General features: G+C 52.5%; 2 non-coding genes and 1 pseudogene across 2 annotated transcripts in view; all 3 read right to left on the minus strand.

The window, feature by feature from the left end:
- Positions 1–264, minus strand: part of LOC146802412 (28S ribosomal RNA) — a 3,717-nt gene extending 3,453 nt beyond the window's left edge. The window contains exon 1 of the ribosomal RNA XR_014968103.1: positions 1–264. This exon is cut by the window's left edge and continues 3,453 nt beyond it. This is a non-coding gene — a ribosomal RNA (28S ribosomal RNA).
- A 440-nt stretch (positions 265–704) lies between these two features.
- On the minus strand, positions 705–858 carry LOC146802413 (5.8S ribosomal RNA). Its single transcript, XR_014968098.1, has one exon. It is a non-coding gene; the product is annotated as a 5.8S ribosomal RNA (ribosomal RNA).
- Positions 859–1,818: 960 nt separating this feature from the next.
- Positions 1,819–3,344, minus strand: LOC146802414 (18S ribosomal RNA; annotated as a pseudogene).
- Between the last annotated feature and the right edge of the window lie 9,925 nt (positions 3,345–13,269).

A 13,269-nucleotide genomic window follows, 5' to 3' on the forward strand; every position in this document is an offset into this window, starting at 1 on the left:
TGCATTCCCAAGCAACCCGACTCCGAGAAGACCCGATCGGGGCGTGCCGGGGACCGCTACCGGCCTAACACCGTCTGCGGTGTGAGCCTCAATCAGAACGATTTGGGCCCACTGAGCGACGCCAGGGAGTCAGTCTTCTGTACGCCACATTTCCCACGCCCGACGCCGGGCAGGGATTCGGTGCTGGGAATCTTGGTTAGTTTCTTTTCCTCCACTTAGTAATATGCTTAAATTCAGCGGGTTGCCACGTCTGATCTGAGGGCGTAATCAGAAGAAAAACGCTGAAGCGTCGGGGGAAGCCGCCGGGGGAGCCAGGCCCCTGCTGGAGCAGGGGCCTGGCATCCCGGCTGCATGCGCGCCCTCTTTCCCTGGATCGGATCTGGAGGGGGTTAGCCCTCCCCGGGAAGCCAGCTGCGGAGGTTGGCGCCCGAGGCGCGTGCACATGTGCAGCTGGTGGACACCACAGACAGCCATGCGTGGCATGCAGCGAGGTGCCCTGTGACAGGCCCGGGCGGACCAGTCACCAGACCCATTCTCGGGGGCCAGGGGCGGCGACGGCGTACCGCCGCTGCAGGACCCGGTGAGGGACCCTGCCACGGGTGATCGGGGTGGTCTGACCTTTGATGGAACAAAGGGAAGCAGAGCTAACCCTGCGACGGCCCCAGCCGCGTCCTGGGGAAGCCCCGGGTTGATTGACGATCGAGCGACCATCAGACAAGCGTAGCCCCGGGAGGAACTCGGGGCCGCAAGGTTTGTTCGAAGTGTCGATGATCAATGTGTCCTGCAATTCACACTAATTCTAGCAGCTAGCTGCGTTCTTCATCGACACGCGAGCCAAGTAATCCACCGCCAAGTCTCACAGGCAACTTTTCAAAAACGTTCGCCCACCTGTGGGCACCGGACAGGCGGGAGGAAGACAATGCCATCCGTCCACCGCCTGCGCGGTGAGAGGGTCCGGGTGACCCGTCCAAGGCTTCCCCTCTGGGAGTCAGACCGCACTGTTGGGAGAAAAAAAAGTTAGCAGCTACTCGGCCCAGGAGTCTCCCCCACCCACCTGCTGGTGAGGAAGGGAGCTCCCGGAGCGACGGGAGCAGGCAGCCCCGCAGCCGCCGGTCCCTCCTGGAGTAACCCGGGAGGGACCGCACGAGTCTTCAAACCCCTTGGCCCGGCTGCACGTGACCGGGTCGAACCGGGTACCTGGCAATGAGGGAGGGTCGCCCGACCTGCACGTCAGCCGTCCATCGCCGGGCGGGCCCGAGCCGTGCCGGCAGGCTGGCGATTAGTCCACCCCAACCTCGCCCAGGTCAGAAGCGCCGGTAGGGAAGAGCCAGGTGGCTCTCCATCCCTTACGCCTTCCACCAAGAGAAGCCGGGTTCCCCTCACAGGCCCTCGGCCCCTTCTCTTCCAGGCCACCCTGCCGTACAAAAAGGGCCGCTCCTCGTCACCTGGAACCCGGTCGGGCCGGGACTCGGGCGCAGGAGGGCCCAGCCGGCGGCAGGGCCTTTTGAGGGTGGGGCAGTACCAGCCCGGGGATGCACTGCCATTTGGTTTCCCCCTAACTGCAGGGGTCGTGCCGGGTGAGCTTGGGTTCTATCTCGGGAGGGCCTATCGCTCAGCCCCTCCCAGGAAAGGGACAGGAGACGCCCCCTGTCCCCGGACCCTCGCGCATCGGTCGGACTCTCCCCGGGGGAAGAGTCCCAGAACCTCACCCAGGCACCCCACGCGGCCGCAGACCGCTCTGCCGGCCGGGGCCCACCAGGGCAGGGCCGGACCCTGTGCCTACGGTGGGTGCTTGCAGGAGGAGGGCCGTTCTGCCGTTAATGATTCTTCCGCAGGTTCACCTACGGAAACCTTGTTACGACTTTTACTTCCTCTAGATAGTCAAATTTGATCATTGTCTCGGTGCTCCACCAGGGCTGTTGCCGACCCCGGCAGGGCCGATCTGAGGACCTCACTAAACCATCCAATCGGTAGTAGTGACGGGCGGTGTGTACAAAGGGCAGGGACTTAATCAACACAAGCTTATGTCCCGCACTTACTGGGAATTCCTCGTTCATGGAAAATAATTGCAATCCCCAATCCCTATCACAAACGGGGTTCAGCGGGTTACTTGCACCTGTCGGCAAAGGGTAGACACACGCTGATCCGTTCAGTGTAGCGCGCGTGCAGCCCCGGACATCTATGGGCATCACAGACCTGTTATTGCTCGATCTTGTGTGGCTGAATGCCACTTGTCCCTCTAAGAAGTTGGACGCCGACAGCTGGGGGTCGCGTAACTATTTAGCATGGAGGAGTCTTGTTCATTATCGGAATTAACCAGACAAATCGCTCCACCAACTAAGAACGGCCATGCACCACCAGCCACAGAATCGAGAAAGAGCTATCAGTTGGTTAATCATTTCCGTGTCCGGGCCGGGTGAGGTTTCCCGTGGTAAGTCAAATTAGGCCGCAGGCTCCACTCCTGGTGGTGCCCTTCCGTCAATTCCTTTAAGTTTCAGCTTTGCAACCATACTCCCCCCAGAACCCAAAGACTTTGTTTTCCCGGAAGCTGCACGGCGGGTCATGGGAATAACGCTGCCTGATCGCTAGTCAGCATCATTTAAGGTCGGATCTACGACTGTATCTGATCGTCTTCAAACCTCCGTCTTTCATTCTTGATTAATGAAAACATTCTTGGCAAATGCTTTTGATTTGGTTCGTCTTGCGCAGGTCCAAGAATTTCACCTCTAGCGGCACAATAAGAATGCCCACGGCCGTCCCTCTTAATCATGGCCCAGTTCCGAAAACAAACAAAATAGAACCGGAGTCCTATTCCATTATTCCTAGCTGAAGTATTCAGGCGACCGGCCTGCTTTGAACACTCAAATGTTTTCAAAGTACACACTTAGGACCCCCAGGACACTCAGTCAAGAGCATCAAGGGGGCGCCGAGAGACAGGGGCTGGGACAAGCGCTAGCTCGCATCGCGGCGGACCGCCAGCTGGATCCCAAGATCCAACTACGAGCTTTTTAACTGCAGCAACTTTAATATACGCTATTGGAGCTGGAATTACCGCAGCTGCAGGCACCAGACTTGCCTTCCAATGGATCCTCGTTAAAGGATTTAAAGTGTACTCATTCCAATTACAGGGTCTCGAAAGAGTCCTGTATTGTTATTTTTCGTCACTACCTCCCGAGTCTGAGTGAGTAATTTGCGCACCTGCTGCCTTCCAGATGGAGCGATCAAAGGTACCATTACTGATTTAATGAGCCATTCGCAGTTTCACTGTACCGGCCGTGTGTACTTACACGTGCATGGCTTAATCTTTGAGACAAACATGTGCTACTGGCAGGATCAACCAGGTAGCCACACCTGCTGATGGGGTGGGTTCGGTGGGCCCCGTGCCCATCTCTCCGACCGGACAACCTTCACGCACCCCTCTCTCTCAGGAGCCTGCTGGGGGAAGGAGCCCACCCGCCTGGGCAGGAGGGCTCGCTGGAGGGATGGAGAGGTGCGGTCACATGGGCACCGGCAGGCCCAGCAGTCTCCCCCGGAAGGGAGAGGCGGGCCGAGGCGCAGCCTGAGCAAGACGCAGGGGTGCCGGAGCCTGACGGTGGTGGCACCCCTCAGAATGGTCGTTCCGAGCTGCTGTGGAAATGTGCTGGGCAGAGAGGGGTGACAGCGTGGCAAACCTGCTGGGCAGCAGCATCCGAGGGACTGGCACCACCCGACCCCTTCCGCTCGGGTCAGACCACTGGGGGGCACGAGCGGCCTTCGCTCTGCTGGGTAGGGTGAAGGGCCTCCCACCAAGTGGCAGGCCCTCGAGTCGGACGGGAGGGAGCTCCTTGCTTGAAACAACAGTCGAGGCTGGCCAAGCAGTCCATCCCTAAACGGACTGAGAGTGCCCAATTGATCACAGTAAGGCCAGGGCATCCCCTGGCAGGCCGCCCTGTGTGGAGTGGATGGGGGCTTCACATCTGAGGCGAGCAGGCTCAAAGCAAAGGACCATCAGGAAGGGGCTGAGAGGCAGGTGCAGATGTAGGCCCCTGTGGGCCCCGGCGGGTGGGCCAGGGTGCTGCCTTTACCTGTCTCAGAATTGCTGGACCTCAGGGAGGTCTGACTGAGCAAACTCTGAGAAAAAGGACCATCGGGAAGGGGCTGAGAGGCAGGTGCGTACCCGGGCCCCTGGGGGCCCCGGCGGGCAAGCCCTGGTTCTGCCTTCCTCTGTTTTGGAATCAGGGACCCCGGCTGCGCCTCAGGCACGGGGAGGACCACCGGAGCTCTCAGGCCCGGATGCCCGGGAGAGGACTGCCCGGGACCCATGGAGCCTGTCCTGGGCACTTTGCCATGCCGTGGGCCGGAGGAGGGAGCCCTCGAATGGAGGGGAGGTGTTGTCCGGGCATAGCCCATCTGGTCCCCGGCAAAGAACTGCCAGACCGGGAGGGGTGTTACGGCATACCCTGCCCCTACTAATCCGGAGGAAGGCTACCCGCCTTTCTGGGAACCCGTGCACACTGCGAGACTCAGGGGACCCTAGGCCTGGATGCGCCCGACCTCCTGGAGCCCTGGCTGGGATCCGGGAGGCAAATGAGCCCTTATCTGGACTTCCAGGGCAGCCCGGCCATCTGGTCGCCCCATTGGAAAGCATTGCGTGTGACCAGATGGCCGAGGGGAAAGGTGCGACCAGATGGGCGGGACCGAAAGGACTCCCATCTGCCCGCCCCGAGCCTTCGCAGTACAGCTCTTGCCTACCCACACAGGGCTCGGGGGCTCCACGTCCCGGGGGGCTCGGGACCCCGGCTAGACCTCAGGCATGGGGAGGACCACCAGAGCTCTTGGGCATGGACGCTAAGGGGAGTACTGCCCGGGACCCATGGAGCCCGTCCCGGGCACTTTGCCATGCCGTGCTGTGGGCTGGAGGAGGTAGCCCCCGGACGGAGGGGAGGTGTTGTCCGGGCATAGCCCATCTGGTCCCCGGGAGAGAACCGCAAGCCTGGGAGGGGTGTTCCGGCATACCCTACCCCTACTAATCCAGAGGAAAGCTACCCCTCTTTCTGGGAACCGGTGCGCACCGCGAGACTCAGGGGACCCTGGGCACGAATGTGCCCGACCTCCTGGAGCCCTGGCTGGGATCCAGGAGGCTAATGAGCCCTCATCGGGACTTCCGGGGCAGCCCAGCCATCTGGTCGCCCCATTGGAAAGCATTGCGTGCGACCAGATGGCTGAGGAGAAGGTGCGACTAGATGGCCGGGACCAAAAAGACTCCCATCTGCCCACCCCGAGCCTTCGCGATAGGGCTCCGGCCTGCCCACGCTGGGCTCGGGGGCTCCTCTTCCCGGGGGCTCGGGACCCTGGCCAGACCTCAGGCATGGGGAGGACTGCTGGAGCTCTCGGGCCCGGACGCCCGGGGGAGGACTGCCCGGGACCCATGGAGCCCGTCCCGGGCACTTTGCCATGCCTTGGGCTGGAGGAGGGAGCCCACGGATGGAGGGGAGGTGTTTTCCAGGCATTTCCCATCTGGTCCCTGGCAGAGAACCACCAGCTCGGGTGGGGTGTTCTGGCATACCCTGCCCCTACTAATCCGGAGGAAAGCTACCCCTCTTTCTGGGAACCCATGCACACCGCGAGACTCAGGGGACCCTGGCCACGAACGTGCCCGACCTCCTGGAGCCCTGGCTGGGATTCAGGAGGCAAATGAGCCCTCGACTGGACTTCCGGGGCAGCCCAGCCATCAGGTCACTCCATTGGAAAACATTGCGTGCGACCAGATAGCCGAGGGGAAAGGTGCGACCAGATAGCTGGGACCAAAAGACTCCCATCTGCCCGCCCAAGCCTTCACGGTAGGCCTCCCGCCTGCCCACGCAGGGCTCAGGGGCTCTGCTTCCCGGGGGCTCGGGGACCCCACCTGGGCCTCCAGCATGGGGAGGACCGCCGGAGCTCTCGGGCCAAGACACCCGGGGGAGGACTTCCCAGGACCCATGGAGCCTGCCCTGGGCACTTTGCCACGCCGTGGGCCGGAGAAGGGAGCTCCCGGATGGAGGGGAGGTGTTGTCCGGGCATAGCCCATCTGGTCCCCGGCAGAGAACCTCCATCCTGGGAGGGCTGTTCCGGCATACCCAGCCCCTACTAATCGGGAGGAAAGCTACCCCTCTTTCTGGGAACCCGAGCGCACCACGAGACTTAGGGGACTATGGGCGCAAACGTGCCCGACCTCCTGGAGCCCTGGCTGGGATCCGGGAGGCAAATGAGGCCTCATCGGGACTTCTGGGGCAGCCCGGCCATCTGGTCGCCCCATTGGAAAGCAGTGCGTGCGACCAGATGAATGAGGGGAAAGGTGCGATCAGATGGCCGGGACTGAAAAGACTCTCATTTGCTCACCCGAGCCTTCGTGGTAGAGCTCCCGCCTGCCCACGCAGGGCTCAGGGGCTCTGCTTTCCGGGGGCTCGGGGACCCCGGCTGGGCCTCAGTGATGGGAGGACCAACGCCCGGGGGAGGACTGCCTGGGACCCATGGAGCCTGTCCCGGGCACTTTGCCAAGCCGTGGGCCGCAGGAGGGAGCCCCCGGACGGAGGGGAGGTGTTGTCTGGGCATAGCCTATCTGGTCCTCGGCAGAGAACCACCAGCCCGGGAGGGGTGTTCCGGCATACCCTGCCCCTACTAATCCGGAGGAAAGCTACCCCTCTTTCTGGGAACCCATGCGCACCGCAAGACTCAGGGGAGCCTGGGCGCGAATGTGCCCGACCTCCTGGGGCCCTGGCTGGAATCCAGGAGGCAAATGAGCCCTCATCTGGACTTCCGGGGCAGCCCGGCCATCTGGTCGCCCCATTGGAAAGCATTGTGTGCGACCAGATGGCCGAGGGGAAAGGAGGGACCAGATGGTTGGGACCGAAAGGACGCCCATCTGCCCGTCCCGAGCCGAGCCATAGCGGTAGGGCCCCCGCCTGCCCGTGTAGAGCTCAGGGGCTCTGCACCAGGGACCCTTGTCCCAGGCAGATGGACACTTGGCAGGCCGCAGGATGGGGGCTCCCACACCCCAGGCCCTGACCAAAACCCAGGCCCCTGTGCCGGTCCCTGCTTCTCAACCCAGCCAGAACGGGGAGATCGGGGAGCCTGTCCGGGCACAAGGGACTCCTGTCCCGGGCACACGGACCCACAGGACGTGTGCTCGTTTTCCACACATTTTTTCCGTAATCCCACATACAGGCCTTATGCCAATTCCGCCCAGCCGTAGTGTAAATGCCCTGTAGACATGGTGCCATACTTACAACAGAAAAATACAGCCATTTGTTTAAATAGGAGGAATTTAAAGAGAAGAAACAAGCATCATAAACTATTGAGACATAATTGACTTAATTGAAAGTGGAGAAACAGTTGACTCAGTGTTTTATAGAACTTTTTTATCCACTTTAAATTTCCCCCATTTGAAAGAAACTACAGTATTTTTCAGTTATAAATATGAGGTGTCTACTAGGATCAAGACACCTGCTGTTTGCAAATTCAACACTTTGAAATGGGATTAAATTAAAATGAAGAGTTAACTTAATCATTAAGTTAACTCTACATTTTAATTTTCTCCCATTTAAAAGCATTCAGAAACATTATTTTGTTCTCATGCTCCAATATTGAGCTGACAAGGACTTTTGTTTAAGATTTAAATACCTCCTTGTTTCAGTTCTTCACCTCTGTGCCCTGGGTCATAAATCTGACTCAAGCACTGCTCATTATCAAGCCCTGCTATCTGCAGCCTGAAGATAATGTAAACAAAACACAAACTTCCCTTAACTTTAAAAAGAAAATGTGACTCTGTGCTGATCAAAAAATGAATTCAATAAGGTGTCTGTGAGCTACTGGTAGCTTGTGATGAACTGGTTGGAGACACCTGTTCTAAAGTATTTTTCTAAAAGTCTTGGTGTCCTCTTGAAATAACTGCTGTTTTCAGAATAGTGTATGGATGTAAATATAACATTTGTGTGAATAGTTTAACAAAATGTTTAATTAAAAATAGGGAATTATGTTCTCACCAATAAATGTTAGCATTTGTTAATATTTTAACAAAACCATTTCTTAAAACTTGCATGGAATCAAACAGAATTTCGCCTTCTTGTTTTACTTTGTAGCTTGCACTTGGATCCTAAAGTTGTGGAAACCTAAGAAAATAAATTTAGCAGAATAATTGATACAAGATCTTTGTATGTTGACAACACTGGAGAAAGTCATGTTCCGAAGAAGGAATTATGTGGAAAACTATTTTTTTATTTAAACAAAATTAAAAAATTGGTACATTTTCTAGACAGTCAATGTCTGAATTATTTTTCAGGTTATAGGGCTTGATTTAGAGTTTGGACGGCAGAGTACAGTCTGTCAGGGTGGTGGAGAACATTACCTCCACCACCCTAAGGGACTGACTACTGCCCACCAAATTTTGAGATGACCACCGGCCCAGCAGTTTTCTCTGTATTTTTAAGAGAACTGCCCAGATGGCGGATCCTTTCTATGTAATAAGGGGCGGATTTACAAGAAAGTAACGCATCTGTACAGATGTGTCACTTTCCCTGCGCCACCCTTAGAAACCCTTGCGCCACCATAGATGCGCCGTATTTACAATACGGCGCACTATGGCACAAGGATTGACAGATGCGTCAGAAATTCTGGCGCATCTGTTGGCGGAAAAGTCACACATTGCTGGAGTCGTGTCGCAAGCATGACGCAACTCCAGCAATGCGTGTTGAGGCCTATTCCCACTACACTGCGTCACTACTTACACCTGCTTGAAGCAGGCGTAAGGTTTTGACGCAGTGGCGTCCTAAAAGTGGAGCAGTGAAATTTTGTAGATTTCACTGCATCACTTTTACGAGGCCTTCCTGCGTGGGAACCCCCACCCTGCATACATTATACCTGACGCAGGTATAATGTGACGCAGCGCTTTACAACGTGACGCATCTCCCTAGATGCGTCACATTGTAAATAGGCCGCATTGTTTGCGCCGCTGTTGCGTCAAAAAAGTGACTCAACTGCAGCGCAAAAGTCACACAAGGGGCCTGTAAATCTGCCCCTAAATGTTTGGTGGATGGACACTGTCAGTTTTGACAGCCATCCCCCAACTTATTTTTTCTTTTTCAAAACAAACTCCCAAAGTGGGACTTTGATTTAAAAAAAAAAAAAAAAAAGAATGACCCTCAAACCCTGAGAACATTGTATACGTATGTAGGGGTCATTCTGATTGTTTTCCTGTCCCTCACCTAGGCTTTTCCTGGTAGTGACATACAGGAAATAAAATATATTGCACAGCCCTAAATAAATAGAGAGGGTGATGCAATAGTATTCCGCCAACATCCCTTGCTCTGTTGGGCCGTGAAAGGAAGCCTTCAGTCAACTGAGCCAATGGGAGGCCCATTGACAGAATACTTAAGTTCCACCCAAATCTAAATGAGGAGGTTGGACCAAAGGTCTTGTGGGCAGGTTACTCATCATTTGCGACGGATTACCATGTTCTCCAAACCCTAAATCAGGCCCTTGATGTTTTTTGTTTCCTACTTGTCATGTAGCCCCAACACCCAAGAAACATAGGAGTAACATATGTGGGTTGATATTTGCAATCTATATAGTCCTGTGAGAGAGAGGCAAATGGGAGCTTTCATTCTTTTTAAAAAATTGCAAAAATTCAGAAAGTCATTGTTTATTGCATAGCCTTTTATCCAGATAATAAGTCACAACCAAGCAAGCAGGACGAGTGGGGTCTGCTGCATACCCAATGAATATTTAGTCCTTGCAGGTGTCGAGAATGCATGATTTTCATGTGCTCCTCTGCATTTCAAGGGTTGATAACAGTGAACAAAGGGTAGGTACCCTAAACAAGTATTTCTAGATTGACTTCCTTCTATGAGTTCCAACTGCACTTTGATGAACTCATAACCTTTGGGTGCCTTCAGGCTAATTAAAATCCATATATCCTGGGTATCTACCCAAGTTTAGAAGATATCCCTGAATAAACTTGTGGGACAGCCTTACTCATTGTCATGTCTGTAAGGGAGAGCTGCACTAGAGACGCCGTCCTAATGCAACTTCATGAAAAAAATAAAACAGAAAAATACCCCTTTTCTCCAACCTTAAGGTCAGCAATACATACGAGCCTCCCACCACTGTATTCCTCGAGTTGCACAAAATTAGAAAATTTATATCGTTTTATAATGACCTGGACTCAACATCAGCATCAACTGCGTACTGTACGATAATCACCAATTCTGTCATAGTTTACTGATAAACACAAATATTTTACCTAATAACCACTGCTTACACATCTCTCTTGGAAAAATACTTGTAGATATTTGCTATTGCTAGACTTAAGATAGTCAGAGCAACAAATTAATTGATTAACTTTCAGGGTTTCTCTTCTTCAATTTAAGAAACGCAGCTAAGCTTTGAGCAATTTTGGTATAAAAATCAAAATAAATCTTTACATTTTATCTTCGGTGCGCGAACAGATATTGGCATGGGAGTTTTTTGTTGTTGTTTTTTTTAGTCCTCATCTCACCAATCAGCATCTGCAATTCTTGTAATGAAGCCGTCTTACTGAACTGTGCACCCAACGGCTGCTGCATTTGCTTAGGCCAAACCAGCCCAGCCCCATTCTTGGTGGCTTGGTGTAATCATAGGACTCGAAAGAACCAGAGGGAATTAAACCAGTCTCAATTCCGAACCCCATGACACCATAGCTTGCCAAATGTTCACACCACTCTCACTTACTCTTCCTTGTTCCAAGCGGGCCATGGCAACGTGGCTTGAATACAGTCCTCAAATATTTGGGGCCGTGGTTATTTCCACTTCATACAAATCTCTCTCCGAGCCAACAATACCAGGTATAGCAGTAAGCCTCTGTGTATCAGCTGTAGATTCTTCCCTGACACACCGTCATCACCAAATAATACCAAGGAAGCATTGACCTCAATTTTGACTTTAAAAATGCCCCGTAAAGCCTCCCCCACTCCCTTCCAATAGGCTCTAAGATCAGGACATTCATAAGAAAGGTGGATATCGTTGGCATTCAAAAGGTTGCATCTTGGGCATTTGGGGGAGAATAGTGGTGCAAACTTAGCACGTTTTGCAGGTGTGTAGTAGAGTCTATTAATGGCAAAAAAAATATTCTTCTTTAAACTGGCCGGTTTGACAAATTAATAAAGAAGCTTCAATGAGGGTTCATAAAGGTTTTCAATGTTAGGCTCAAAGGGGGATTGATTCCAAACTACATACTGCGGAGGATGATCCAAATCTTCAGCTTCCAAGAACTTCCTATACCAGATAGAAACTTCTTTTCTTTTAATATGTACTATTTGCAAAGACTGCTCCGCCTCCCAATTGCCTCTTATATCCCCCTTTTCTGCCTTGTACAAGGAGGTTAGTTGCAGGTATTTGAATCTGGAAAAACTGCTTCCAACTTTTGCTCTTAAAACCTCCCAGGGTTGAGGTTCTCCTGAGGATGAAAGCTCTGACCAGGTGTTGATACCCGCCCTTTTTATTGGGAGTGCAAGGCTATCCTTCAGAAAGAGCGGGGTCCCTGGGGAGTCCCAAATGGGGGCAAAGTCTGAATAATACCCAATCCCCCATCTACATCTAAACTTATACCAAATGGCTAGGGCAGCCTTAAGAACTTTCAGACGCACCCGTTTAAAAAACCTTGGAGCCCCAAATTTATACAAAAAGCATTCCCCTCCACCACCACCCTCCACCTTAACCATTTCGCCCAGTAGCCTCCCCCAGGATGACTCCTCTGGTTTTACCAATAGCATCTGGATGTTTTTAAACTGACAGGCCACAGAGTACCAACCGATATCTGGAAGAGCCAACCCCGCCTTAATAAGCCTACGTCTCAGCTTTTTCCACGACAGTCTAGCCCCTTTGTTTCCCCAGATAAAACTTCCGGTCTTACTTTGGATTTTACTAATATCTTTACTAGGGAAAACAAGAGGGGTCGTATTAAACAGGTAAGTCAACTTAGGCAAAATAACTATTTTTACCAAATTGACCCTGTCGAAAATTGTTAGGGGGGGATTTTTCCATCTGGCAAATCGTCGGTCAATCTCTTTGATGGTCTTATTTAAGTTAATGTGAGGGATTTTATCTAGGTCCTTAACGATAGTAATACCAAGATATTTAAACTCTTTACTCTCGGTACCTTCCCAGTTATCAATATTCCAACACATTACCTCTGTTTTGGAGGTATTGACTAGATATCCCGAAAGAGAACCAAATTCCTCCAACAGTGCTTCAACCCTTGGTATGACCTCCCCAGGGTTGTTGGTGTATAACAACAAATCGTCGGCATAAAGCAGCAACTTGCTACTATATTGTTGAGATTTAAAGGGGGAAATTAAATCAGTAGATCTTATTGCCTGTGCCAATGGCTCTATATAAATATCAAATCACAGGGGGGAGATGGGACACCCCGTCTTGTTCCTCTTTGGATATTAAAACTGGAGGTCAACATACCATCTAGCAGGATCTTAGCAGAAGCTCCCTGGTAGCAATTAATCAAAGTCTGGATAAAAATAGGACCAAAGCCCATAGACCTAAGAACTTCCCAGAGGTATACCCAGCAGACTCTAGCAAACGCCTTAGCCGCGTCGAGGGCCACTACGGCCAAGGGGTCCAATCTCGCGGTGGCCAAGTCAATGTTTCCAATTAGCTGGTGTGTCTGCTCCAGGATATATCTCCCAGGGAGGAACCCCTTTTGATTGCCATTTATCAGAGATAGAGCCAACTTGACCAGTCTCCCTGCCAGAATACCCATAAAGATCTTGTAATCGGCGTTCAACAGGGAGATCGGCTGGTATGAATCCCCTTTTAGGGGATCCTTCCCTGGTTTCAGGATGAGTACTATGGTTGCTTCTTTCCAAGACCTAGGTGGCAGTCCTACAGAGCTATACACAGAATTGAATAAAATACCCAGTATTGGTGCCAATTAATCCAAAAGAAGTTTATAAACCTCACTGGGGAGCGCATCCATGCCTGCTGCTTTATTATTTTTACATTTATTTATTTGGTCTTTAATTTCTTTCTCGGTTATTGGAGCGTCTAAGCTTAAAAGGTGGGGAACAACCTTTACAACGCAACTTTTACAACGCACTACCATTACAACGCATTTTTTACAACGCATAATCCATTACAACGCATGACATTACAACGCATGACACTACAACGCATTTTTAAAAACTACCTTTACAACGCATTCCATTACAACGCATACTACCATTACAACGCATACCATTACAACGCATAATATTACACTATACTATC

This window comes from Triturus cristatus, chromosome 8, assembly GCF_964204655.1.
Source record: "Triturus cristatus chromosome 8, aTriCri1.1, whole genome shotgun sequence".
In the NCBI taxonomy this organism is placed as follows: domain Eukaryota; kingdom Metazoa; phylum Chordata; class Amphibia; order Caudata; family Salamandridae; genus Triturus; species Triturus cristatus.